Source organism: Tamandua tetradactyla, chromosome 1 (assembly GCF_023851605.1).
Source record: "Tamandua tetradactyla isolate mTamTet1 chromosome 1, mTamTet1.pri, whole genome shotgun sequence".
NCBI lineage: Eukaryota > Metazoa > Chordata > Mammalia > Pilosa > Myrmecophagidae > Tamandua > Tamandua tetradactyla.
In genome coordinates, this window is record NC_135327.1 from 209,585,998 (window position 1) to 209,612,524 (window position 26,527).

At 38.7% G+C, this 26,527-nt stretch overlaps 1 pseudogene; it reads right to left on the reverse strand.

Moving 5' to 3' along the window:
• On the reverse strand, positions 1-25,598 carry LOC143682664 (actin, gamma-enteric smooth muscle-like; annotated as a pseudogene).
• Between the last annotated feature and the right edge of the window lie 929 nt (positions 25,599-26,527).

A 26,527-nucleotide genomic window follows, 5' to 3' on the forward strand; every position in this document is an offset into this window, starting at 1 on the left:
TTAGGAGCACTTCCTATGGACAGTGGAGGGCCCTGCCTCATCACACATAGTCTTGCTAGTCCACATCTGCTGGACAGCAGACAGGGAGGCCAGGATGGAGCCCCAAACCCAGAATGAGTACCTCCCCTCTGAGGGAGGGAGCAATGAATTTGATCTTCATGGTGCTGGAGACCAGGGCTGTGATCTCCTTCTGCATCCTCTTGGTACCAGGGTACCTCGTGGTATTCCTGGAGAGAAGCATGTGGGTCTTTACACATGTTTTATTGTTGGCATCTCAGTCCTTATAGATGTCGATGTCACACTTCATGATGGAATTGTGGGTGATCTCATGAATTTTGGCAGACTTCATGTCAATGAAGGGAGGCTGAAAGAGCAGTGAAGGCACTCATTGCCAGAGGTGATTACCTGTACATCTGGCAGCTCTTAGGTCTTCTCCATGGAGAGGGATGAGGCTACTATGGCCATCTCATCTTCAAAAATCCCCTTTGATGTCTTGCACAATTTCTCTGGTCACAAAAGAGCTGTAGAGACCTTCAAGAGGTAGTGTGTGAGGTCACGGCCAGCCAGGTCAAGACATGTGATGGCCTGGGGCAGGACATAGCCCTTATTGATGGGGATATTGTGGGTGGAGGCATTCTGATGCCCATTGTTTGGCCAGAAGCAAAGAGGGAGAGCACACCTTGAATGGTGATGCACCTGTGCTGAAGAGGTGCTAGGTCTTCTCCGTGTCATCCGAGTTGGTATGATGTATGATGCCATGTTCAGTAGCATCATATGCTCAGATGCTTGCTCTGAGCCTCATGCCTCACACAGCTGTCATTCTGATCCATTCCCACCAACTATATCCTGGTGGCCAAGGTAGCCCATGATGGGAGGAAGACACTAGGGGTGTCATCTCCAGTGAAAGTGGCCTTGCACTGGCCAGAGCTAGAGTCACATGTGAATGCAGAAGTCTTCTCTTCACACATGGAAAGTATGGACGAGTAAACTGGAGGCTGGAACACCCCAAGATCATGGATGTTGTACTGCCTAATGGTTTCCCAGGCCTAGCATGGAGAATCTTGCTGCTTCTTGCAGCTTCTCTAGTACCCATTCATCCTGGTTACAGGAAGCTCTAAAAAACTGTATTGTCTTAAAGAGCTGGTGTTCAAGCTTTTACCAGAACTCACTGCTGTGAAGGAATCATTTCATGGCACCATTTTGTCATTGAGTCACCCCGCCTTCTGGCCTCTTAGTCAGAGCTAAAAATGAAATTTGACTTTTGGGTGAAAAGAAAATAGGTATGCTAGAGTTGGCATGAGGGAAGGAGAGTGATCCTGTGCATAAATATGGTAGGAGGGGTGGGAAGGGGTGTGTTAGGGGGAGAAGGCTTTGTAAGTGAATGGGATGCCTTATAACAGGCACAAAGGTGAGAATGAAAACAGTCACCACAAGGAGAGGGCATACATTTATTTACCATTGGTCTTTTTAATTTCTCACAGCTCCTGACACTGTTTTTTTGAGATTTTCTATTTGTATTTTTTTAACATGCAGTTCAATAGTGTTTCAATGGAAATATTAGGTCAGGTAATTATGGAAAAAAAGTAAGTATGATATGGGAGGAGAGTTGGTAAAAATCATAGAGTCATGGGAATTTTATAGAGTAGGTAAGAACTTCCTAGGCTTTTGAAAATGGGTCTAAGGTGTTGTAAATATCCCATCCGTATATCTAGGATGCATTGCCATGGAGCAACTCTATTGGCCAACAAATTGGAGGAGATGCTGTTAAAGTTAACTAGGAATTTGGCATAACTTGGTGATAAATTGACTTGAGGAAGGTAAAAAGGAGATACAAAAGAATCAAAGGAAACTCCAAAATTTTGAGAATGGAGAACCAAAGAAGGAGAAGTATGTTGGGATGAAAGTCAAAAATAGCTTTCAGGGTTGAAGTTAGAAAGAAAATGCTTTGTTCAGTTTTCCAAATATTGGATTTAGAATATTTGTCTGTGAGACATGGATAATGATATGCGCCATCATCATTATCAATGAAAATATAGTCAACTCTGCAGAATATAGTCAATTCTGCTGGGGGTGAATGTGAGGGGCCTTCCCTGTCAGGTTCATGGGAGCATTTTGATTTAATGCCACTTGACTTCAGCAGCCATGGGGGTTCCATTTATTTTACATTTTCTTAAAAGTAAAAATGTCACTTATATGCTTAGAGATTCACTTAAATCCCTTTATTAGGTGTCTTACTGAGGAGAGAGGGTTGGAGTTGCTCTGACCCATCATTAAAAATAAACTTTCAAACATCATCCATCAAAAAATACAGTCACAGGGCAGGCCACAGTTCAGCAGGCAGAATTCTCATCTGCCATGCTGGAGACTTGGGTTCAGTTCCTAGTGCCTGCCCATGCCAAAAAAAAATACAGTCACAGGGAGAATGAAAAACTCCAAGTCAGTGATGTTGAAAAGTAATAAAATTTTTAAAAAAGTCAATTGAACCTATTAGTAAAAATAAATTTAGAAAAAAAAGAAAGGAAAACTCTGTTCTCTATATTGGCAAGCAGATCTCCAGAACTTTTTGGGGGGGGTTCAAAATACAAATTTGGGGAAGTGCAAGCGTAGTTTAGTGGCAGAATTCTTGCCTGCCATGTGGGAGACCGGGTTTGATTTCCAGACCATGTACCTCCCCTCAAGAAACAAAAATAAAAACAAAACAAGATACAAATTGGTATCTTGTGGGAAGTTGGAACAATGAACAGGCATGGTTGTCACCTAAGGCAGTGATATCCTCAACTGACACGAGGAGTTCATTAAGCCTTCCCCTGTAAACTCATGGGCCAAGTGTCTCATGCAATTAACTCTGCCAAGTTCCCACTTTAGAATTCCCTAACGAGGGCAAGTTTCTAAACATTTAGCTGCCAGCAGCAGTGGCAGCTGAACTTGACCAACAGAGGTTCTACTGTTTACTTCATTGCCATGCCCTTAGCAGGCTCCGAGCTATGTTGTTCTTAAAAGCAGCCCAATTATAATCAATGGAGCAGCATGCAGAATCTCACACAGCTACACAAACACACTCTACCTTTTCCCTGGACTTCTGCAGCAACCCCCACAACCCTCAGCATTATGGTTCCAAGGGCAAAGAAGTGATTTTAAGAGGTTTTCTGTTTGGAGAGCATCTATCTTTGGTTTCAGACTTTTCTTCCAACAATCCCTTGCTTCTTTCTTAGCAGCATCAATCCTCCATTCTCTCCTTGTGTATTCAGAGACAGAATATTTTAAATAGGAGTGAAAACACAGAAAGAACTCCGAGGATCTTGGAACCAGTATCTCCTTTTGGCTCTCTTCTGATAGGGGAGTTATAAGAGTTGATAAGTTAATGTCAAAAAGTTATTTTCCATACTGTGCATAGAGGAATACCTTACTTATAGTAAAATGCACAAATCTTATATGTACAACTCAGTGAATTTTTAAATATGTAAATGTCCATGGAATCACCATCAGACCACACACAATTTTTTTGAGATACTAAGTGACATACTTTTATAATAGCTAATAACACCATTGTTTATCTACTGAAAAACATGTACTTATATTACTAAAATAGTTTTTTAGTCACATATATATTTTATTTCTAACCCCACATATGTGTAAATCCCAACTCTGTATCAGACTTTCTTTGAATTCAGTTAAAAGAAGTGCAGCAGAGGATCTATAATCAGTTATTATAGAGCAAGTATGGTTTTTACCTCTGTGTCCTTTCACAATGAAGATATATTATCAGAATCATCAAATCCTACAGGGAAGGGACTTTTTGTTTGGGCTTTTTAAATTTAGAGATGTTGTAGGGTTACAGAAAAATCATGCAGAAAGTACAGAGCTCCCATACCTAGTTCACACACATAGTTTTCCCTATTATTAACATTGCATTAATGTGGTAATTTTGTTATAATTGATGAAACAATATTATTATAATTTACTATTAGTTATAGTCCAGAGTTTACATTAGGGTTCATTTATTGTGTTGTACAGTTTTGTTTTTTTTTTAAAATTCTGGTAACATATATACAACCTAAAATTTCCCATTTTAATCACTTTCAAGTACATAATTCAGTGGTGTTAATTACAGTCACAATGTTGTATTACCATCACCACCATCCATTACCCAAAAGTTTCCATCACCCCAAACAAAAACTCTGTTCCTATTAGGCATTAATTCATGGTTCCCTAACCCCAACTCAGCCTCTGTAACCTGTATTCTAGTCTCTGACTGTATGAATTTGCATTTTCTAAATTTCTTTTTAAGTGCAATCATACAATAATTGTCCTTTTGTATCAAGTTATTGCACTAAACATGATGTCTTCAAGTTTCTTCAAATTTCATTCAAGTAGGAGCATATATCAGAATTTCATTCCTTTTAAGGCTGAATAATATTCTGTAGTGTGTATATACCACATATTGTTTATCCATTCATCTGTTGATGGACACTTGGCTTGCTTTCATCTTTTGGCAATTGTGAATAATGCTGCTATGAACGTTGGTGTGCGCATATATTTTCAAGTCCTTGCCTTTAATTCTCGTGGGTGTATATCTAGAAGCAGGATTTACAGGTCATATGGTATTTCTATACTTAACTCTTTGAAGAACTTCCAAACTGTTCTCCACAGCAGCCGTACCATTTTACAATACCAGCAACAACGAATGATGTGTGTCCTTATTTATCCACATCCTTTCCAAAACTTAGTTCTTAAAAAAATGGTAGCCATTCTAGTGGGTGTGAAACCACATGTACTTTTTTTCTTTCACACACGCTTTTAATATTCTCTTAAAAAGTGATATTTGAACTGAGCAATCAAAACTGAGTAGTAAGGGGTGCATAAGTGGTTCAGTGGTAGAATGCTCACCTTGCAGGAGGGAGACCCAGGTTCGATTCCCCGATCATGCACCCCAAAAAACAAAAAATACAAAAAAAACTGAGAAGTAATTTCCAAAGAAACTTGTGATCGTATTTGTCATTCTGTTCCCTAAATGAAATGAGGTATATTAAGTAAGGTATTGTTTTGGATACTGTAACAGGAGACCCCAAATCATAGTGGTTATAAAGAAGATAGAAATTTCTCACCCAAATTAGAAATATCTGTCTTAAATAGTCAGGCTTAGTTTCAGAGGTGATAGAATACCCAAAATAACAGTCTTTAAGCATTTGCTACACAAGGTTTGGTTTATATTTCAGAAGCATTAATATCATATGGGATCTTTATAGAACTGTGTAATCTCAATCTGAAACCCAGACCTGCAGAGAAATCTCTGAATTCTTCTGAAGAGAATTTGCACTTTGATGAGGTCCCCAAGTGATTCCTATGCTCACTTAAAATTTAAATACACGTTTTTAAAAAGGGGGGCTTATTTTTCTCTCATATTTAAGTCTGGAAGTAATCTATTAAGGATTGGTATAGTGCTCCCTGAAGCCAGTGAGTCAAGATTTAAAAAAAAATTCTTGCTCCGTTGGGAGTATCTTTTATTCACAATATCCTCTCATGGCCCGAGGTGACTTATTCAGTTCCATACATTGTACCCACATTCCATTTAAGGATATTTCCCAGATATTGCTTTGTATTTATACTGACATCCTAATAGTTAAAACTTTGGTACATGGCCATACCTAGGGAGAGGCTGAGAAATATTACCTCTATATAAAGGTAAACCAGAATAAAGACTTTTTGGTTTTTTTATAATCATAGAACTAGGGCTTCCAGCACTACAGAAGGGGGGGTATGCAGATTGGAGAACAACTACAGTGCCTGTGAGAACATCCTAAAACTTTTCAGGTATTGTCTCACTTGGTAAAACTCACCAGTCCTGTGCTGCAATCCATCAGAATGCTTTTAAATCACTGGAATGGCAGACCTATGAAATCAGGGAAAGAACAGTACTAATGTTAGTAGTGTGCTGAACATTTTAATCTGAGGCTTTAGGGCTTTTCCATCCAGTGGAGGTTATACTTTGGGGCAAGGACTCGTTTGGCTTTTCCAAAACTTTCTGGATAGGTGGTTACCTACTCCACCAAGTATTAAAGCACTTCTTTGGCCATAGTCATATATTTCTATGTGCAAAGTGATATGTATTCATATTTTCATGCCTTTTCTGCTGTGATATCTTTTTTTTCCAGGGATGAGTTGTTATGAAAACTTTCTCCCTTCAAGTATAGTTTGGAAGACTTAGACCAATTCTTTAGAAAAATCTATTGCATGTCTTACTTTTAAGCTTCAAGATGGAAATGGAGTTTACTGCTGAGATTGCTTCTTTCTGTGCATATAGAAGGTACCAAGTAAATGTGCTCAATGAACAAGTAACTACTCTTCAAGCTTATCTGATAATTACTTTCTACCCCTTTCTATGCCTTCAGTTGATTGCAATGGTTAGTCTTATGTGTGTCCCCAGTTAGGTTAGAGTACACAGTAATTTAATCAAGCATCTGACCACCTTTAGATGTTTAGATGGCTAAATCTACAGTGAATTTCCTTTAAAGGAGATGACTCTTGAAAATGTGATGGGCCTCTTCCAGTCAGTTGAGGTCAGAACAGCAAACACTTGGGCTTTCCCAGAAAAGAAATTTTGCCTCAAGACTGCAACATCCACTCCTACCTGAACACACACACACACACACGTCCTTTCTGTTGCTGTTTTTCTGGAGAATCCTGACCAAAACAATGATCATTAGGAAATTTAACTCTTATAATCTTGCAGATTTAGGTTTAGTGTGGGAGCACCTGAGGTTCTTTGAATGAAATTTTGGGGTGGGGACAGGAATGATGGCAAGGTTGAAGGATCTTATAAAAAGCACATGATGTGATATGGTTGGGATGAGAGGAAAGGTAGAGAAAATAAGGGTGGGAGTTAAGGGCAAAAGTTACATTAGGTACATAAACCATGATTTAAAATAGGACAGAGCTAATAAAGGCATAATCTCTGACTATGACAAATGCAAAGACACTGATACAATAGAGAATCATACAAATATTAAATAACTGTATGAGTGAAAAAAGGAAAAGAATAAATATCCGTATTACTCAGTGCTGAGTGGTGAATATGCTACTTTGTGTTGGGCAACTGTATTAGTTTCCCCAGGCTGTTGTAACAAATTACCATAAACATGAAAATTTATCCTCTCCCAGTTCTGGAGTCCGCAGTCTGAAATCAAGATGTTAGTCATGCTGTGCTCTCTCCAGAGGTCTGTTCCTTGACTTTTTTTTTGCTTGCTGTTTGACAGGGTCACATTTCATTATTTTTCCATGTGCGTATCCTGTTATTGCAGCACCATTTGTGGAACTTTTGCTTTTAGCGAAATGCGTGAACTGGGAATCGAACCCAGGTCTCCTGCATGGCAGGTGAGAATTTTACCATTGAACTACCCTTGTACCCCGTTCCTTGACTTTTTCAGTTTCTGTTGACTTATTGCCACCTCACTCCAAACTCTGCCTCTGTGGTCATATTTCCATCTCCTCAGTGTCTCTCTTATAAGAATACTTGCCATTGGATATAGGGTTCACCCAGAAATCCAGAAAGCTATTATTTCAAGATCCTTAACTTAACCACATTTGCAAAGGCCTTTTTTCCAAATAAGGCAACTTTCACAAATTTTGGGTGTGAGGCCATGGCTATATCTTTTTTGGAGCTACAATTCAGCCTACCCTAGCCATATAGGACACTGTTGTTGCCTAATAAAATCTCCTTGGATTCCTTTTACTGGCTCTATATTCCCACCCCTGTATGCTTTTTTTTCTTTCTTTTTTTTTTTTTATGTGGGCAGGCACTGGGAATCAAACCCGGGTCTCCAGCATGGCAGGTGAGAACTCTGCCACTGGACCAGTGCCCCCCGCCCCCCCGCCCCCCCCCCCGCCCCCCCCCCCCCCCCCCGCATGCTGTGCTGTAGATTTGCTTCACCTGTGGACTTCAGAGGCCTGCCCTTGGCACTGGAGCTACCTGTCTGGTAGTAGAGTATGCAATTGTTGGGAGATTTCTTTTGCAATATTCCTCAACTCCCCCAAACTGCCCCTTTCCCCTGCATAAGGTGGGACAAACTCTGAGATGCCATTTATATTCCAGGACTTCAAATTAGACTGAGTTTGGGGTTTCACCTGAAATCATAGCCATTTTGGCTTCTTGTCCTTTCTTTGTCCTATCTAATAGTTTTACTTTTACTCTGGGAGCATCTCCTTAATAAATTATTTGTACCCAAATCCTTGTCTAGCAGTCACTTTCTGGGAGAATCCAAGGCAAGACAGACAGTGAAATGGACACCATCACCTCATTTCAATTTGTCAAGGGGCTGCTTTCCAGAGATGAGAACTGAATGGTGAACGTGATGCAGCATGGAGACCAGTTTCTTTGGCTTTGCTATTCAATAGCCGAGGTCACTTCTCTGAAGGCCAAGTCTATATGGGCCACTCTTTCCAGAACAATTAAATGCAGTTAGCTATCTGATGAGTAATAGGGATTTCAAACCCCAAACAATATCTTGAAGATAGAAAATCTGTTTTTCCAGAAAGTGGGAAATTGTATGAGTTCAGCAACCATGCTGTCCGAACAGCCTGAATGAAAATCAATTTTTCATTTTAGTTGGTTGGCTTATTATCAACCCCACCCTTCAAAAAAAAGGGGATAAGAAAAAAATGTTCAGTAGATTTGAGGTAGGAACAGAAAATTCAATGAGCATTTTTCATGTTTGTGGCTGTGAAAACAATGCAAAGATTTTTATAAAAATGTCTCCTCAACTTTGGTAGAACCCTATTATCTGTGACCTCTTAAGTTAGAAAATACTACTGCCCTCACTCTACAGAAATATTTCAGAGACATATTGCACTAATAATTAGGGGATACAATGAAGTTTGGTGGAATGTAGCCTGCAATGAATTCTTGGGAAATGGTGGAGGAAGAGTTGGGAGTCTTGTTTTGTTTTTCCTTCAGGAGTTTGGGTTATACAAGAACATGTGTTTGGAGGTACAATGGATGTCATATTTTTCATGGCAGTTTAGTCACCCAGCAGAGAGCAGAGGTGTAATAGAAAGTACAGATATTATAGACAGTGATTCGGTTTCTCAAGAGCACAGGGACTCTGTTACATTGCTGTTGATGAGTGATGATGGAATAACACATCTGAGAAATACAACGTGAGGAAAACTAATCTCACTCCATTCAGACATCTGGTGTTTTAAGGCACCTAGGATTGTATTGTTTAGCTAAGTGCTTTGAATAAGCCCATATTCATTTTTTCTAACAATTTTTAAAATATTGATATAAAAAGGGAAGGTATATAGATTTAGGAAACTCTGGGTTTGCTTCAGTTGGCACATACAGCCTTTTATTATACTTTGTATATTGCTGACATTTTGTTCCAGAGTGACTTTGCTGCTCCTGATTTTTCTAAGAGGAAAACACGTGTATAATTTTGATGACTGCTATTTCTCTCTTATCACACATGGTCGTCCATCATCTGTGCTATCCAACACCTAGTTCCACCAACACACTGATTTTTACTTTCTAAATCTTAGTTCTGTTCTAGGGAAAAAGCCCAAACAAATATAATACAGTGTTTGGAAAAACCTTCTATCTGTAGTAGAGGTGCTAATGGAGTAATGAAAATGGTAAAAATTTGAATCTGGAAATACCTTGTTTGATAATTCAAATTAGGCTTAGATTTTTTTTTTTTTTTAATCAGTTGGGATTTCTAGAAGCAAGCAACAAAAGCTGGCTCTGGTTAATCATCCAAGGAAATATCATGAGCTCACAGAATCAGCTAAGGAGTAGGGAGATTAATGCCGAAACAATTTCATCAGGATGTTTCCTTGCGTACTTATCTCTAGAGTTAAAGTTTTAATGGTGAGTGTCTGATAGGTCAGGTTTAATTCATATGCCAACCTCCCTTCTAACTGAGGCAGGGGGAAGGAGGAGTTATCTAAACACTTTGGTTTCTATAGTAAAAAGTGAACCCACCAAGCCAATAAATAATCAAGGATAAATGGTGTCCCAAGAAATAGGCTGCTAGTAGATGTGGTGATGGGTACTGAGCACCTTCAAATGGCAAAGGTACGCTCCAGACACCTAGAAACTACCTAAGATATGGTAGGAAAAGACATAATTTCAAGGTGTGTGTGCATGTGTTTGTGCGTGTCTGTGTACTTTAATAATAGTCATTATTATTTGCATTGATACCTGGGCACTTTCACACCAAGTCACTCTCCTGACTAATGGCAGACATTTGTGAGATGATGGATGAATACATGAGTGTGAGTCCGTCCCTTAATGGAAGGTGGTTGGTCCATGTGTTTTCAATTCATGACCTGGTTTGAAAACCGTTACCATGGTTCTGTTGGAAAGTAACTGGAACACTCTTAGAATGATCTGGGATGAAATCACAAATGCATGATCCTTTAAGACACTCCTAGAAGTTATAGATGATTGTGATAATGAATACAGAATTTCCTAAAAAAATCTTTGAGGGATTTGGCTCATTGTTGACTCTGTTTGTTCGAGGTGACCAGTCTTATGAGAACAATATGTTTTTATCTATCTATCTACCTATCTGTCTGTCATCATCATCATCATCGTCATCATCATCATCATCATTTATATACCCCTATCTATGTTCTAGCTCTAGATACATGACAAAGACTTGTGGTCCCAAAATGTAATCTTAGAAATGAGTGCCCTCCCACACCCATATGAATGGTGTGCTCCAAGGAGGCACGTTGCATTTGTATCACATCATGGCACAGAGGTAACATATTTCATGCTGCCATAGTTTCTTGATATTGATGAGAGACCCAAAATATCGTCTGTTTCTTTGATTTCCACATTTTGTATTCTCGGGAACTGTGAAAGTGCAGTTACAATAGCTTTTGGGCTTAAGGATATGATTCAGAGGAACTTGTATGAGAATTATAGATTCTCAGTGAATAAATGGAGGAGGACTGTATTAAAGAAAACTTCACTGGGTCCCTAGTTCTTGGTTCCTGAAAGGTATATGCATAGAAGTTAAGGGCTCAAACTTTGGAGTTCTTTCTTTGACCCGTGGTAGTTTTGATACATTAGGCAAGTTATTTAACCTCTCTGTAAGGTACAGTTACCACATTTATTAAGTGAAGAAAGAAAGACCTACTCCTTAAAGTGGTGAGAGTTTGAAAAAGTGTTTTAAGTACCTAATCCATAGTTAAGTATTTGATAATTTTTAGTTTAAAATAAATATCATTTAGGCATGGAATTCAATTTAATCCAACGTCATGAAAATCACCTATGCACTGAGCACTTTACTAGGTGACTTCAACAGCAGAAAAAGAATAATATATGCATGAAAAACTCTGGAGACATGACAATGAAATCACGAATCCTCCAAGTTTAGAATTATGAGACAGAAGTCATCTAGTGATGGGGTGCTGTTAACAGATGAAAAAACTGAGACTCATATATAGGTTATGTGACTTATCCTATGGCACATAGCTAAGAAGAGCCAGTTCCAGAACTAGAACTAATATTTCCTCTTTATTCTCTTTTGTGAAGATTATGAATTAAGATTACACATGAAGTATCATATCCTGGCACCCTAGCCTGGTGCCTTGCAGCTTCGAAGAATTGACAAGACTCCATGGGCAAGAATCAACTGAAAAACTGTCCAGGAACTCAGCTCATAAGATTACTGAATTCTGAGACCTTTCTGTAAGAATAGAAGCCTATCTCAGCTCTAACCATATGACTTTCAGGCCCCCTTCCAGTTTTCAGTCACCAAAGGCTTGGAGTCAACTTGCTATTGACTGTCAGCTCCTGAGACCAACTGCCTCTCCAGAATAGCCTCATTTGCAAAGACAGGAATCTGTTCACCTCTTCTCTCACTTTAAACCATGCTCCAGCCCTTGGCCATAGGAGGAAGTGCTTTGTATCTGCGTAACATTTGGGGATTAGATTCTTGTCACTGAATGAGGTGATTTGTAGACTTAGGAGTCTCACATATCTTTACAAACCAAGATTTATTCCACCAGATTCAGCCATTCCCTAGACCCATTGCCTCACAGTGTTAATGGGATAAGATTCCCCTGAAATCTTCCTGCTGAACTATATATGGAAGTACAGGCTGGAAGAATAGCAGAGTCAGTCTGCCCTTGGTGCTTGGGCTTCTCTGATGAGAAGCCCTATCCCCTACCTTCTTCTTTCATCCCTTCATATTCTGCTACCAACTGCCTGCTTGTTCCACCACGAGCATGCCTTCTACATGGTCAAGATCCTAGACAAATTTTCTTCTTTTTCTTTGTTGTTAATTTTTTTTTTATTTAAGAAAGCAAACAATGCACTTAGAAGTACCAAAAATGGATATCTTAGCTTAACCATAGGCGTATTTAAATAAATTATTCATATAATCAATGTAAAGCCTGTGTTTACAAGTAACTTTCATAAGCCAATTTAAAGTTGAGGCAACAAGGAAAAAATATACATATTCAAATAGTAAAGTTCTTAAATTCCAAGTGTTAAACATTAACTTAGATACCGTTTGATTAGCTGTCAAAACTGTGAATGTTCTCAAAACATCAAGTAGAAAGTTCTTACAGATATCTGCATTGCTATAGTAATGACCTATGTTACTAAATATTTTCCTTATTGCAGGAAAATTTGAAGATGCAAATATTGTAGCAATTAACATATGGAAATCTTAGTCACCTAAAATGGATATCTAAGTTAGTTTATCCAGAAGCAAATTAAAAAAAAATCTAAGTAATCATTATTGAAGCCTGTTTGTACAACATGTTTCATAAACCAATTTAAAGTTAAAGCAAGGAAGGAAAAAAATCTATAAATATAGATAACAGAGTTACCTGAATTCTAAATATTAAACAGTATCTTAAATACCATTTGATTAACTATCAAAAACTGTGTGCATTCTCAAAATATCAAGTAAAAGGTTATTATAAATATCAACTTTGCTATAATAGTGTGCTATGTTACTAAATATTTTTAAATATTAGATTTCAGGAATTTATTTTATCTAATAGTACTATAACTGTCTATTGTTTTTTTAAACAATTTTTACTTTTTATTTATTTATTTTTTATTCTTGTATTTTTAATTTGTGCTGTTTTTTCCCCAATATAATTTATAAGACAAATGCATAAAATAATCTTAAATCTATGTTATTGGGCATGTATTACATAAGATGCAATTTTTGACAATGCCAACATAAAGAGTATGTATTACAAATTGTTAACTGTTTTTTAGTTGTAAAATATAACATATATATATACAAAGAAAAGTAAGAAAAAACCCAACAATTTTCAAAGCACACTTCAACAAGCAGGTACAGAATAGTTCCCAGAGTTTGTCATGGGCTACCATGTCCTCAACTCAGATTTTCCCTTGTAGCTGCTCCAAAACACTGGTGGCTTTATCAGAATCATAATAATGGAATCATACAGTATCTGTCCTTTTGTGTCTGACTTATTTCACTCAGCATTATATCCTCAAGGTCCACCCATGTTGTCATATGTTTTGGGACATCATTTTTTCTAAATGCTGCATAATGTTCCATCGTGCATTTTGTTGATCCATTCGTCTGTTGAAGGGCACCTGGTTTGTTTCCATCTCTTGGCAATTGTGGATAACGTTGCTATGAACATTGGTGTGTAAAAGCCTGTTCATGTCACTGCCCTCAACTCTCCTGGGCATATACCAAGTATTGGTATTGCCAGGTCTTAGAGCAACTAAAAATTCCATTTTCTGAGGACAAGTTGTCTTCTATAGTGAAGGTTTACAGACAACTTTGAGTTGGAATAAAGGCTTAAGATGTCTTCAAACAAGACCTTACTTGAGGCCTACCTGGATGGAATTTTATCAGACTCTCTAATGAGTGGATTGTGATTCTTCATAGAAAACTACAGGAATTTCTGCCTCTGCAAGAGTTGTTGCTGTCTCTTCATGTGTACCTTATGAGACTAACACTTAATACAACTGATGCCCAGCATTTTGGATCAGACTCCAGGGAACAGGTCTTAATTAAAATCATTAGGAATAGCTTCAGGGCTTTCCAGTATAGAATTGGGCCAATTGGAATTCATACTTATTGTTATAACAATTGTTTGCCTATGTAGTTGACCCCTTAAAAATCATATCTTCCAAGACTCTCTGTTAAAAGGGCCTGTGGTTCACCTGTATCATAATCTAATATGCACCTGAAATATAATCAGCAATGAATGTCTGATTTAAGAACAGTTTTAGATTATCTATACAGAATCCAAAGGAATCCTATGTTCCATATGATCAAATGATATTGTGCGAAACTATCAACAGTTCCAGGGAGCTCTGGAGTTCAGTCAAGTATGTTCAGCAGTCTTTGAGTTTTTGGTTGTTTCTCAGCTTGCTCCCCTTTCGGTTTTTGAAAATTGAGCTAAAATTTTCCTAGCTGTTAGCATTTATATTATTTGTTTTTGTCCTCACCGAACCCTGCCTCAGATGTATGTCGTTTTGAGGATTTTGAAGATCCATTTGGCCCTTCAGCTGTAGAAGTCTGTGGTTTTTCATTCTGCTTCTTCACTAACTAGACTCTGCTACTCTCTTAGGTCTTGTTAATTTTGAGTATTATTTTGCTTCTTCTACTACTACAGCAGAGGGGTAGTGTGTTTGCAAATAAAATGCAACTTCTTTGTATTCCAGATATAATCTTCCTCATGTTTCCTGCTCCAGCTTGGTAGCATGATGGGTGCTAAAACATCCCAATAGATGTTATTTTGTGTTTTTCAATTTAAGTAGCCTTGTTGACTAAGTCAGTCTCTTTTGGATTTTTTACCCTGTTCCCTACTTGGGTCTAAAATAGTTTCTGAGTAATGGGAGGTCTCACATAACTTTGTGGCACTAGGGACAAAGCAGTCTTGTCTCCCCCTGCACAGAATCTTGGGCTATCCTCTCGCTTTTGCTTGTATTTGCTGTGCGGTAGTTGGCATGTTGCTTTCCCAGGCCTTAGCATAATGTCCACTGAGGTGCAGCTGGTGAACTCATCAAGGTCTTCCCATGCTGACTTTTTACATCAGCTCAAGCCTTTGTCCATCACGTAGCTTTTGGGGTGACCCCAATGGCCAGCCAGCTGAATCTCAACTGAACTACCTTCTAAGTCTACATGGAGCATGCAGGAACAATTAGATTCATCTTTTGCCACAGTAAAACCAAAGGAACTTCAGGAGCCAACTTAGCAACAGACTGTTTCTATTTTTTCCTCCAAGGAGAAGGCAGAAAGTATGGTTGGCTTATCCAGTTGCCATCAGGCCCCTCAAAGTTCACAGTCCAGCCCAAGGATTAACTTTTCTGGGTTAGACCTTCAGTAAATCAATGTGGAGACCTCTCTTTGCTTAAGGAACTGCAAATAGAGATTCCATTGCCATTAATAATAAATCTAGAGTGCCATCATCAACACGGTGATGTAAAAAACCTGAAAAAGCCTCCCCAGAAAACCAACGAATAAAGGAACAAACGCCACTTGCTCAGACCTTTTGAAGATGGTAGAGACTGGAGAGAAGCTCCACAAATCCTGTATCAAAGAAAAAGAAAAATATCAGGTAGGAAATATCTGTCCCAGACCCACTGGTCCATTCATCTCCCCCTTATTTAGTCCCATACAGCTTCGGAGACATGTAAAGAAAGTGGTCTATGTCCCTCCACCATGGGCACAGACTACAGAGTGACTCATCGCAGTGAATTAGAATCATGCTTATATCCAGACACAGGGATGCAAGTCTGCAGAGACTCAGGGAAGACCACAAGCATCTAACTCATGCTGTGCGCTCCATACAAAAAAGCCAGGGCAGACCTGGTTGTAAGAGGTGGACTCAATCCAGTTTGTGTTAGGTGGACCACCTAACTATAAAATCACTTTTCTGGAGTGACCCATGTTTCTGTATTGACCCCATCAGCCTCCTGGGTATGGTATATCCTAATGGGGAAGAAACTGGAGGCAGAAAACCTTCACAGAAAAAAGGGTGCCCTTTTTTTTTTTTTTTTTTTTGTCTGTTTGTTTTAACCTTAGGATGGTCTACTTAGGTATTATTGACCCCAGTAAGATTTTCCCAGACCAGACTGGCTCCTCTCAGGAGGAAAGAGTCATCTGCATCAGTTTTCCCTGAGGATGAGACCTAACAGGTTGAAAGATTTTCCTATGAAGCCTCTAGACTTTGTGTTTTTCCTATCCTGCCCAGTATGTGGTGCTTGTCTGTCTGTGGGTCCCACCAGCATAAAGTGATGCAGTACCTTTAACTTCAGCAGACTCTCCCTGTTGGTGCATGGTTGAGACAGAGGAGAGGTTGTAGTCTGGTTTTAATCACTTCAGTTTTACAGACCTGGGGTCTGAATTCCTTGAGCCAGGCCCCACTCCTCCCCTGTGGAAGGCACAGCCCCCAAAGAATTGCTTCCTTTCACCTGATCAACCTCTTTGCCTCTCAGACAAGCTTAATTCCACCCATGCCTGGGGCAGTTGGAGCCTGAGAAACCTTGCAGTTGTATACAAACAGCAGTCAAGCCACAGAAACAGAGCCACAAAAAAGAAAACAAAAAAAATCCTTTTCAGAGCAGAACCCCAGTTCCTTGGGTTTGCCAATCAAGAGCTTAAGTTGGTACATTGCTCTATGTATCTCCAGGTACTATGTGCCCTGTCCTTTCCTTCAGGGCTCAGACCTTTTCAGGTATTTTGTGCTGTCTGATCTGAAAAAACTCTGTTTTTTTTCCCCTCTTTCCATCAGCCCTGCCCCTTCTGCACTGGGGCAAAAAACAGCAAACTCAGCTTTTATTTGCGGTTCAGTTTGCTGGTTTGTAATAGTCAGAATTTGTTAACTAAGTCCAAAATTGGAGCTTGGTTGAGTTCAGCCCCTTGCTGTTAGTAAAGTCTCTTTCCTTTCCCTCTCTGGGAAGCAGCCTGTGGGGCAGGGGCCCCAGCCTCTGGGCTTGATGGTCTCTCAGTTCTGAGTGGGATTGCAGCTGGTCCAGTTTGTCCAGACTGGTGTACACTGTGTGTCCGGTCTCTGATGTGGCCCCAGCAATTGTTCTGTAGTGTTCCTGGCTGTTTACTAGCTGCTCTAGAGGTTGAACCAAATTCCATAACTCGCTGAGCTGCTGTCTTAGACCATTCCACCTCGAGTTAGAATCTTGAATATAGGTTACCAGTTGTGGTAGTTAGATTGAGTTGTCAACTTGGCCAGGTGAAGACACCTAGTTCTATTGCTGTGGACATGAGCCAATGGTATGTGAACCTCATCTGTTGCTGATTACATCTGCAGTCAGGTAGGAGGTGTGCCTGCTGCAGTGAATGATGTTTGACTTAATTGGCTGGTGCTTAAATGAAGAGCACAAGGTAGCACAGCCCAAGCAGCTCAGCATACCTCATCTCAGCACTCGCAGCCCAGCCCAGGCCTTTGGAGATGCAGAAAGAAATCAACCTGGGGAAAGTTGTTGGAACCTAGAGGCTTGGAGAGAAGGCCAGCAGAGACCATTCTGTGCCTTCCCTCATAAGAAAGAATCTCAGTTTAAAGTTAGCTACCTTTCCTCTGAAGAACTAACGACATAAATCCCCTTTTATCAAAAGCCAATCCATCTCTGGTGTGTTGCATTTCGGCAGCTAGCAAACTAGAACACCAATGAACAGACTGGGTGTAGAGAAAGGGGAGTTGATTAATTTTAATTTTATGGAATTTCTATTTAGTTTAATTGTAAAGTTTTGGAAATGGATGGTGCTGATAGTAGCCCATTATTGTCAGTGTAATTAATGGCACTGAATTTTATATGTGAATGTGATTAAAACAGGAAATTTTAAAAATACAAAATTTATTCTAGTATAAGTTACTAGAATATAAATTAAAAGATAAAACATAGAACTGTATAACACAGTGAACCCTATTATGGATGATGGACTATGGTTAATAGAACAAATATGTCTTTCCTGAATTAAAATAAATGTATGCCAATAATACAATGTGTTAATAACAGGATAGTATTTGGGAAAATACATGTAATATAAACTATGGACTAAAGTTAATAGTAGAATTTTGTTGTTCTTTCAACAATTCTAACAAAGCTGTCTTACTAATGCAGAGTGTCAATAATAGAGGGTATATGAGAATGCTGTAGTTTAAAAAAAATTTTATTAATAAAACTAATCAACATACAATATGAGCATTCTTTTTTTTACAATCACATAGTTGTATATTCATCATCATGATCATTTCTTAGAATATATGCACAGTTGTATCAATTCAGAAAAAGAAATAAAAAGAAAACAAAACACACCCCTCACCCCTCCCTTTCATTGATCACTAGCATTTCAATCTACTAAATTTATTTTAACATTTGTTCCCCCATTATTTATTTATTTTTAATCCATATGTTTAAGTAGATAAAAGAAGCATCAGACACAAGGTTTTCACAATCACACAGTCACATTGCAAAAGCCATATGATTATACAATCATCTTCAAGAAACATGGCTACTGGAACATAGCTCTACATTTTCAGGCAGTTCCCTCCAGCCTCTCCATTACATCTTGACTAACAAGGTGATATCTATTTAATGCGTAAGAATAACCTCCAGGATAACCTCTCTACTCTGTTTGGAATCTCTTAGCCATTGACACTTTATTTTGTCTCATTTCTCCTTTCCCCCTTTCAGTCAAGAAGTTTTTCTCAATCCCTTGGTCCTGAGTCCCAGCTCATTCTAGGATTTCTGTCCCACATTGCCAGTAAGGTCCACACCCTGGGAGTCATGTCCCACGTAGAGAGGGGAAGGGCAGTGAGTTTGCTTGTCGTGTTGGCTGAAAGAGAGAGGCCACATCTGAGCAACAGAAGAGGTTCTCTTGGGGGTGATTCTTGGCCCTAATTTTAAGCAGGTTTAGCCTATCCTTTGGTGGGTTAAGTTTCATATGAACAAACCCCAAGATTGGGGGCTCAGCCTACTGCTTTGGTTGTCCCCATCGCTTGTGAGAATATCAAGAATTCTCCACTTGGGGAAGTTGAATTTTACCCCTTTCATACCATTTCCCCAAGGAGACTTTGCAAAAACTTTTAAAATCACTGTTCAAATCCTTCTGGGATTTATCAAGACATCACTCTGGACAAACCTACAAAATCTCATGTCCTACTCAAGGTTCCATGTACTTATGGTGGTCAGTTAAGCTGTCCACATAAGTTATATTAGGAAATGAACTAATCAAAATATAAATTTTGTACCAAATAAATATTTTTTGCTTTAGTCTCACACATTAGTTTTAAAATATTAATTACCGTCTATTTTCAACACTCTGCATTATTGACATTCCTTTGTTCTTCCTCATGCAAAACATTTTTAAATTTGTACATTTAGTCACAATCATTATACACTCTAGGCATTCCTAGATTATACCATCTCAGTCTTTATCGTATATCTTTCCTTCTGATTTCATTTGTGCCCCCAAGCCTCCTCCCTCTAACATTCTCACATTCAGCTTCATTCAGTATTCTAACATTATTGTATTGCAGTTAGGAAGTATTGTGCTATCCATTTCTGAATTTTTACAATCAGACTTATTGCACAATCTGTATCCCTTCTATCTCCTGATGACCTCTGTTCTTAATGGAAATTATCCAAGTTCATTCATTAATGATGAGACCATACAGCATTTGTCCTTTTGTTTCTGGTTAATCTCACTCAGTATAATATCCTTAAGGTCCATCCATGTTGTTACATACTTCATAACTTTATTCTGTCTTACAGCTGCATAATATTCCATCATATGTATATACCACAGCTTGTTTAGCCGCTTGTCTGTTGATGGACATTTGGGCTGCTTCCATCTCTTTGCAATTGTAAATAATGCTTCTATAAACATTGATGTGCAATCTCTTTGCAATTGTAAATAATGCTTCTATAAACATTGATGTGCAAATGTCTGCTTGTGTCTTTGCCCTCATGTCCTCTGAGTAGATACCTAGCAATGGTATTGTCGGGTCATATGGCAATTCTGTATTGAGCTTCCTGAGGAACCGCTAAACTGCCTTCCACAGAGGTTGTACCACTTGACATATCCACAACAGTGAATAAGTGTACCTCTTTCTCCACATCCTCTCCAGGACTTGTTGTTTTCTGTTTCATTGATAATGGCCATTCTGGTGGGTATGAGATGATATCTCATTGTGGTTTTGGTTTACATTTCCCTAATAATGCTGTAGTTTTTATATGATTTTTCTGTAAACCCCCCACCAGAGACTTAAATCTGATCATTTTACTCTGTACCTTGATCAAGTCCAGAGAGTCTTTGACTCTCAGAAATTTCCCCTGGTACCTGGTGAATTTTGCATTCCCAGATTAGCAGAAAAGGTGTCACTTTGACTTTCTTAGAGCTTACTTGGTTTCATCATAATTCTAATGTTGTTTTAGTATTCTTCTCTGAATTGAATTGATTGTTCATTTGTCTGGGTACTAAAGTTTTGTTCTTTTAAAGTAATACATCTAGTAAACAGCAGCAAGGAAGTTTTTGACTCCTTTTTTCATTTCAATGGAAGGGTTGTGTCTGCCATCTCCACCAATAAGAGGGATTCCTGGGGAGGTAGTCCACTCTCCAGTTGCTATTTTTAGTTGAACAGGTTGTACACTGTTCAACTACAGGGGACAAAATTCACATATGGTCTGAGAGACTGTTGTCCCCTGAGTTTTGGTAGTTTCTTTGTGACCTGTAAGTTGTTGAGTAGTTGCTGAGTATAAGACATTGAGCCACATTTACTAGTTGGAGGGGCTATTATACATAAAAGCATGACTGCAGGATCTAGCCTTCTTTTACTTCCCATGATCATGAATAGCAGGCTCTCTTCTACTTCCTATTCTTTGCACTAAACATATGATAACCTGCTTTTTATTGAGCCTGGACATCTACTTGTCCCATGTTTGACTTGCAATTGGGTGAAAGAGGCAGCTATGGCATCCTTGTTTATATAGCTGATTTGGGAAATTGAATCAGAATCTAGTCTCCATTCTCAGTCCGCACTTTTCCTCTTTCTTTCCTTCTCCCTTTCCTCTGTCCTTCCTCTTCTATACTCTTCAAGGCTTCTGTTCATCCTTCTGCATAAGTATGTGGGTCCGAAAATTGTGGTTTAGGGTGTGCCTTTGGCGACCAAATTATGTCACCATCGATTCCAACTATGATAATAGAATAATGGGCTTCCAAAGGCAGTCCATGTACAAATCCCTGGGACCTGTGAATGTGTTATGTTACATAGTGAAAGGGAATTAAGGTGGCAAATCAGCTATCTTTGAGAAGAGGACATTGTCATGGATTATTTGGGGGGGGGGGGTCCAATGTAATCACAAAGGTTCCTAGAAGTGGAAGGAGAAAGCAGAAGAGGAAAAACCAGAGAAATGGCAGCATGAGAAGGAGTTGGCCTGATGGTGCTAGCTTTGAAGATCTAAAGGGTCTGTGAGTCAGGGAAGATGGGTGGCCTCAAGAAGCTAGGAAATGCAGGGAAACAAATTCTTTCCTACAGCCTGCAGAAGGAACACAGACGCCTAGATTTTAACCCACTGAGACTCATTTTGATTTCTGGTTATCAGAAATGTTAGATATTAAATTTGTATTCTCTAAACCACTAAGACTGTGGTAATTTGTGGCAGTAACCATAAGGAAGAAATACATGAACTATGTGGATCCATGCAGATAAAGGGTGCTTTGAGGAAGCTGTCTTCATTTCCATAGGTGGCAATGATATAGCTACTGTTTGTTCACTCCATAAATATTCATTGAATTTTTTGCTATGTTCCAAGTCCTTTGCTAATTATTTGGTATAGTTCATATAATCCCCACTCCACGATGTAGGTATTAGAGGCCTCATTTTCAGATAAAGAAATTGAGGATGAAAAGACTATCTTGTGTGAGGTTGCACAGCAGCTAAGAGGAATGGTCACGATTCAAGCTCAGATCTGATTTCTAAAGCCTCGTTTTCCATTGTCATTATAAACTGCTTTCTGCATCACCTTTTTTTTTTTTTTGGTATGCTGTATGGTGGGCATCACATTTCATTATTTTTCCCTGTGACTATCCTGTTATTGCAGCACCATTTGTTGAACTTTGTTGTTGTTGTTGTTTCCATTGTTTTGTTGTTGTTTCCTTTTGGAAAAGTGCATGGGTTGGGAATCGAACTTGGGTCTTCAACATGACTGGTAAGAATTCTACCACTGAACTACCCTTATGCCTCCTCTGCATCACCTTTTAAAGATACTACCCAGAAACACTCAAAGATCAAGGTATAGGGGAGCCACACAAATCCAGACCCCATGAAGTGTGCCTCAGCCTCCTTCCCCTTCACATAAACTGTGCTGTCCTTCAGCAATGCTTTTACATAGTTGTCTCCCTTACCAGATCTGCAGCCCTGCTGCTGCCTTGGAGGGTGGCTTCCCAGTGAGCTGGGAAACCAGGGGTCTGTACTTGTCCAGTGCACTGACAAATGATCTTTGAGGTGCTAAATTCTCCAAAAGCGCTGGCGATAGCAACTCAGGAAAGCCAAGAGTTCATTTTTCTTTGGAACACTGTAAAATACCTTTGAAGCTTTGGTCACACATAGAACAAGGCTGGTGCTTTAAATTGGAAAAAATGAAGTCTTGACAAGCTATTCAGGTAAACACCATGAAATCAAAAGTGGTTACACAGCAGTATGAGCAATAAAAGACACGGCAAGAGGCAAGAGCTATTTCCAGGGAAATCTTTGGATTTTACCTCCACTTTAATTATCCTTTCAAATGAAAGGGGCTTAAAAATATCCCTGAGTATGAGAAAAACATTTTCAAAGAAGATTGCTCTTATCTTAAAGAAAGCGAAGTGTTGGCATCAGCGTCCCTTATTATTGCATCATATTAGGATGTTAAGCCCAACCACTCCTTGGCTTAATTAAATTGGCATTAATATCTTGAAAATATAATTTTTCTATAATTATAAATGTAAAATATATTAATTATGAAAAAATTATTCACCATCCCATCACTCAGAGAGGACCAAAGCTAACAATTGAGTATCTTTCAAATAAAGTTGGAATTATAGTATATAGGTTGTAAACTGCTTTTTCACTTAATATAGCATGACTACTATTCTCTATCATGATATATCTGGAGAACATGAAATTACACACAATCTTAAGGACATGCATCATAATTCATCTGTTTTATCTGAATGTTTATTTTGGCATTATTGAGCACTTCCTATATGTCCCCAAGAATTATTACATAATGTCTCTCTGTGACGTGCTTTCTCTCCAGTTGATTGGCTTTCTTATTTCCTTTGGATGAGAATTTCTCCAATGGTCATGGAGTTTTGAAAACACGAGTCGTCTCACTTTATGCAATAAAAATAAGAAAACTTCATAAAATAAGGTTTATATGTATCATTGTAGAAAACTAAGTGGTGTCTTAAATATATTCATGTCTTAGGAACAATGGTATGGAGATTTTTTTTAGAGAAACATCTGGTAATAGCAATGTCCACCCCTTTATTAAACTGATGATATGTGGGTGACACCACCTACGGCAGTTATTCTTTGTCCAGCAAAGAATCAGTGCAGGAAGAAAAAAACTATGATAGAAGGTCAGAAAGCAAGGAAGTCTCTGACCCAAGAGAGAGCCAGAGCCCTGAGTTTATTCTAGCTATTTATTGGGTAAAGGGGCCATTTGGAGTTAAACTATGCATTGAACACCAGGGGAATTCCTGTTTGCCTTGAGGAGGTATCTTTAATTTTAAGAACAAAGCGGTAAGTTTCCCCTGAGTAGGGGGGTTTGTTTCAGATAAGCAAAGCAGTCAGATATGCAAATGACACATCAAAGCAGACAAACATCTTATGCTCTTTTCAGTTTAGCATACAGGCAGACAAGTGCAGTGGTTCTCCACTGCTTGAGGACATGCAAACACAGAGCAAGTTTACAAATCCTTTAACCATATTCCCCACAATGATAGAGCTGGATGAGATTACATTTAAGTTTTAATACTTTGTGGTTTAAAATATTCGGTCCGTGTGGAATTCCCCATGTTGGGTTTTCTTGTATGAGACTCTTACATACGTAATACTCTTATTCTTGGGATTCAAATTCCTTGCAGCCTGTTTTGCCTGATTAATACCACATCTACGTCTTTATGCCTGTGGGTCCTTAATGAATAATTGATAACCATGATGAGGTCATTATGTCGATAACCATAATCTCATGTTAAGATAAACTAGAACGGCACAATCAATATTTTCACGTTTCAATATTTTCAGGCTGCTTCTTTTCTTTTCAAGAGAAAGAAAAGATAATTAATAAAAAAGAACCCCCTTTCATTCAGAGGAGCATATTATATAATTTGATCATATAGACAAAGAGTTTGGTTAAAAAATGATGTACTGAACCCTTGTAATAAGTGCCTTCTCTGCTTTCAGAGAAATCATTCCTGACCAGCTGAGACAGTTACTAATAAAATTGTATCAAATTGTGATAAATTTTGGTTTTTCTGAAATAAGAACTTCTTTTTTATTCACATGACTAATAAAGTTATTGAGCACTAATTAGCTAGTAATAATAGCTATCTTTTATTATGACTAATATGTAAAGAGACATTTTACATATTTTATTTCTAACCTCTTAAAAACCTTCCAAGATAGCTGGTATTATTCTCGTTTCATAGGAGAGAAAAATAAATTCGGGGAGTGAGGTAAGCATGTGACTGAACCAGATTTCAAATCCAGGTCCATTTTTATCCACTGACCATGGACATATCCCATCTAGTATACTAAATTTCCCAGGAAGGAATCTCACATATCTATTGAAATGCAAATGAGCATTTTAATGTAAAATTCCTTATATGTTTTATGCATATGGCCAAATTAAATATTCAATCTTTTAATTAAATTAATAAGAATTGTCATCGGATACAGCCTGGAAAGTGTGACATATTCTAATATAATGGTGATTTTAAATGCTTTCATGTACAACACACACATATACTGCGGACTCACTGATAATTTGGTGAGCATGCAGAATTAGGCTTGCAGAGTGGGGATTTGCTTGCACCCTGACTCCACTGAGATTAGTGGCGTATATGTGATCTGTATTGCAAGTTTTCTCAGCATCTACCATGAGCCCATGTGAAACAACTTTCTTTGCTTTTTTAGTATAGTAACTTCTTTCTGGCATAAATTTGCTTTGATCCTCATAACAACCTTGTGGGATAGGTTGATCTGGAGTACGTGTTGTAGGCACATTGTAGGCTGAACTGATACATCTTCCTTAACTTTCAGCTTTGTAGTACTTCATTCATTCATTCATTACACAAAAAACAGATTTTTAGAGCTTACTCTTTGCTCGGCAAATCAAAGAACCATATCCTACCTATGAAAGGCCAGAGCAGCAGAGAAAAGAAAGTTGTATTAATTCAAACCTGAATGGCTCATCATTGAAAGCAGAGAGAGTAGGCTTATCTCCAGAAACAGCAGTTAGATAGAGCTCTCTGGTGCTCACCTAGCCAATTGCCACTGTTGAAAAGGGAGACTGTAGCAGAGCCGGCCAGTTGTCCACTGCGATAAATAAAATCATGTAGGCCCAACATGGAGGTGCCCATGCTAACTAAGGCCCAGGTCAGCAAAATAAAAAATCTAAGCTAGTTTCTATTTCCTGTAAATACCTGGCTTGTCCAGAGAACCAAACTTAAATACAACCATCAGTTATACCAGCTAACTTCCTCATTCCTAAACAACCATTTGCTCACTATTTTGTAAGATACCCCCACCCCCACCCCAAGTGAAAGGGAAATGTAATGTCAACCAATCTGAACATTTCCTCACTTGCTCCCATATTCAGGCTCTCAGTAGAACTCCTCCTACTCTCTGAATGGGATGCTGCCCGATTCATGAATTGCTTAATAAAGCTGTGAGATCCAAAATTGCAAGAAAAGTTTTCCTTTTATCAACTGATGACAATTCTTCCCTACTTTAATTATCCAACCCTGTGTTTCAGCTAGACATATGGACACCCAGCTAGGGGCTATATTTCCCAGCATCCCTTGTGACTAGGTGAGGCCATGTGATTGACATTCCTAGAAAGGAACATTAGAACAGTTTTCTAGCTTTTCCGCTTCTCACAGAGACAACGAAGCCAAGGGATGAGCCCTGCCTCAACACTGTTCCATGAGAGAATAATAAATCATTATCTTATTTAAACCACTGTTATTTTGTTGTCTGTTCAGTAGCTAAAACAATATCCTAACACAGAATCATAATAAACTTGACTAAATTTAATGAGAATTCTTACCCCTCTTAAAAATTTTTGGTCTCTGATTAGACCTGGAGTTGATCCTGGGATTTTTTTTTTTTTTACATGGGCAGGCACTGGGCATCAAACCCAGGTCTCTGGCGTGGCAGGCAAGAACTCTGCCACTGAGCCACCATGGCCCACCCTGCTGGGATTTCGAAGCAGCTCTTCCTTGGCAAGTCTGTCCAAGGTGTGTTGTTGATTGTGTCTAAATGGGGAGACTCTCCTCTACTTGGTTCT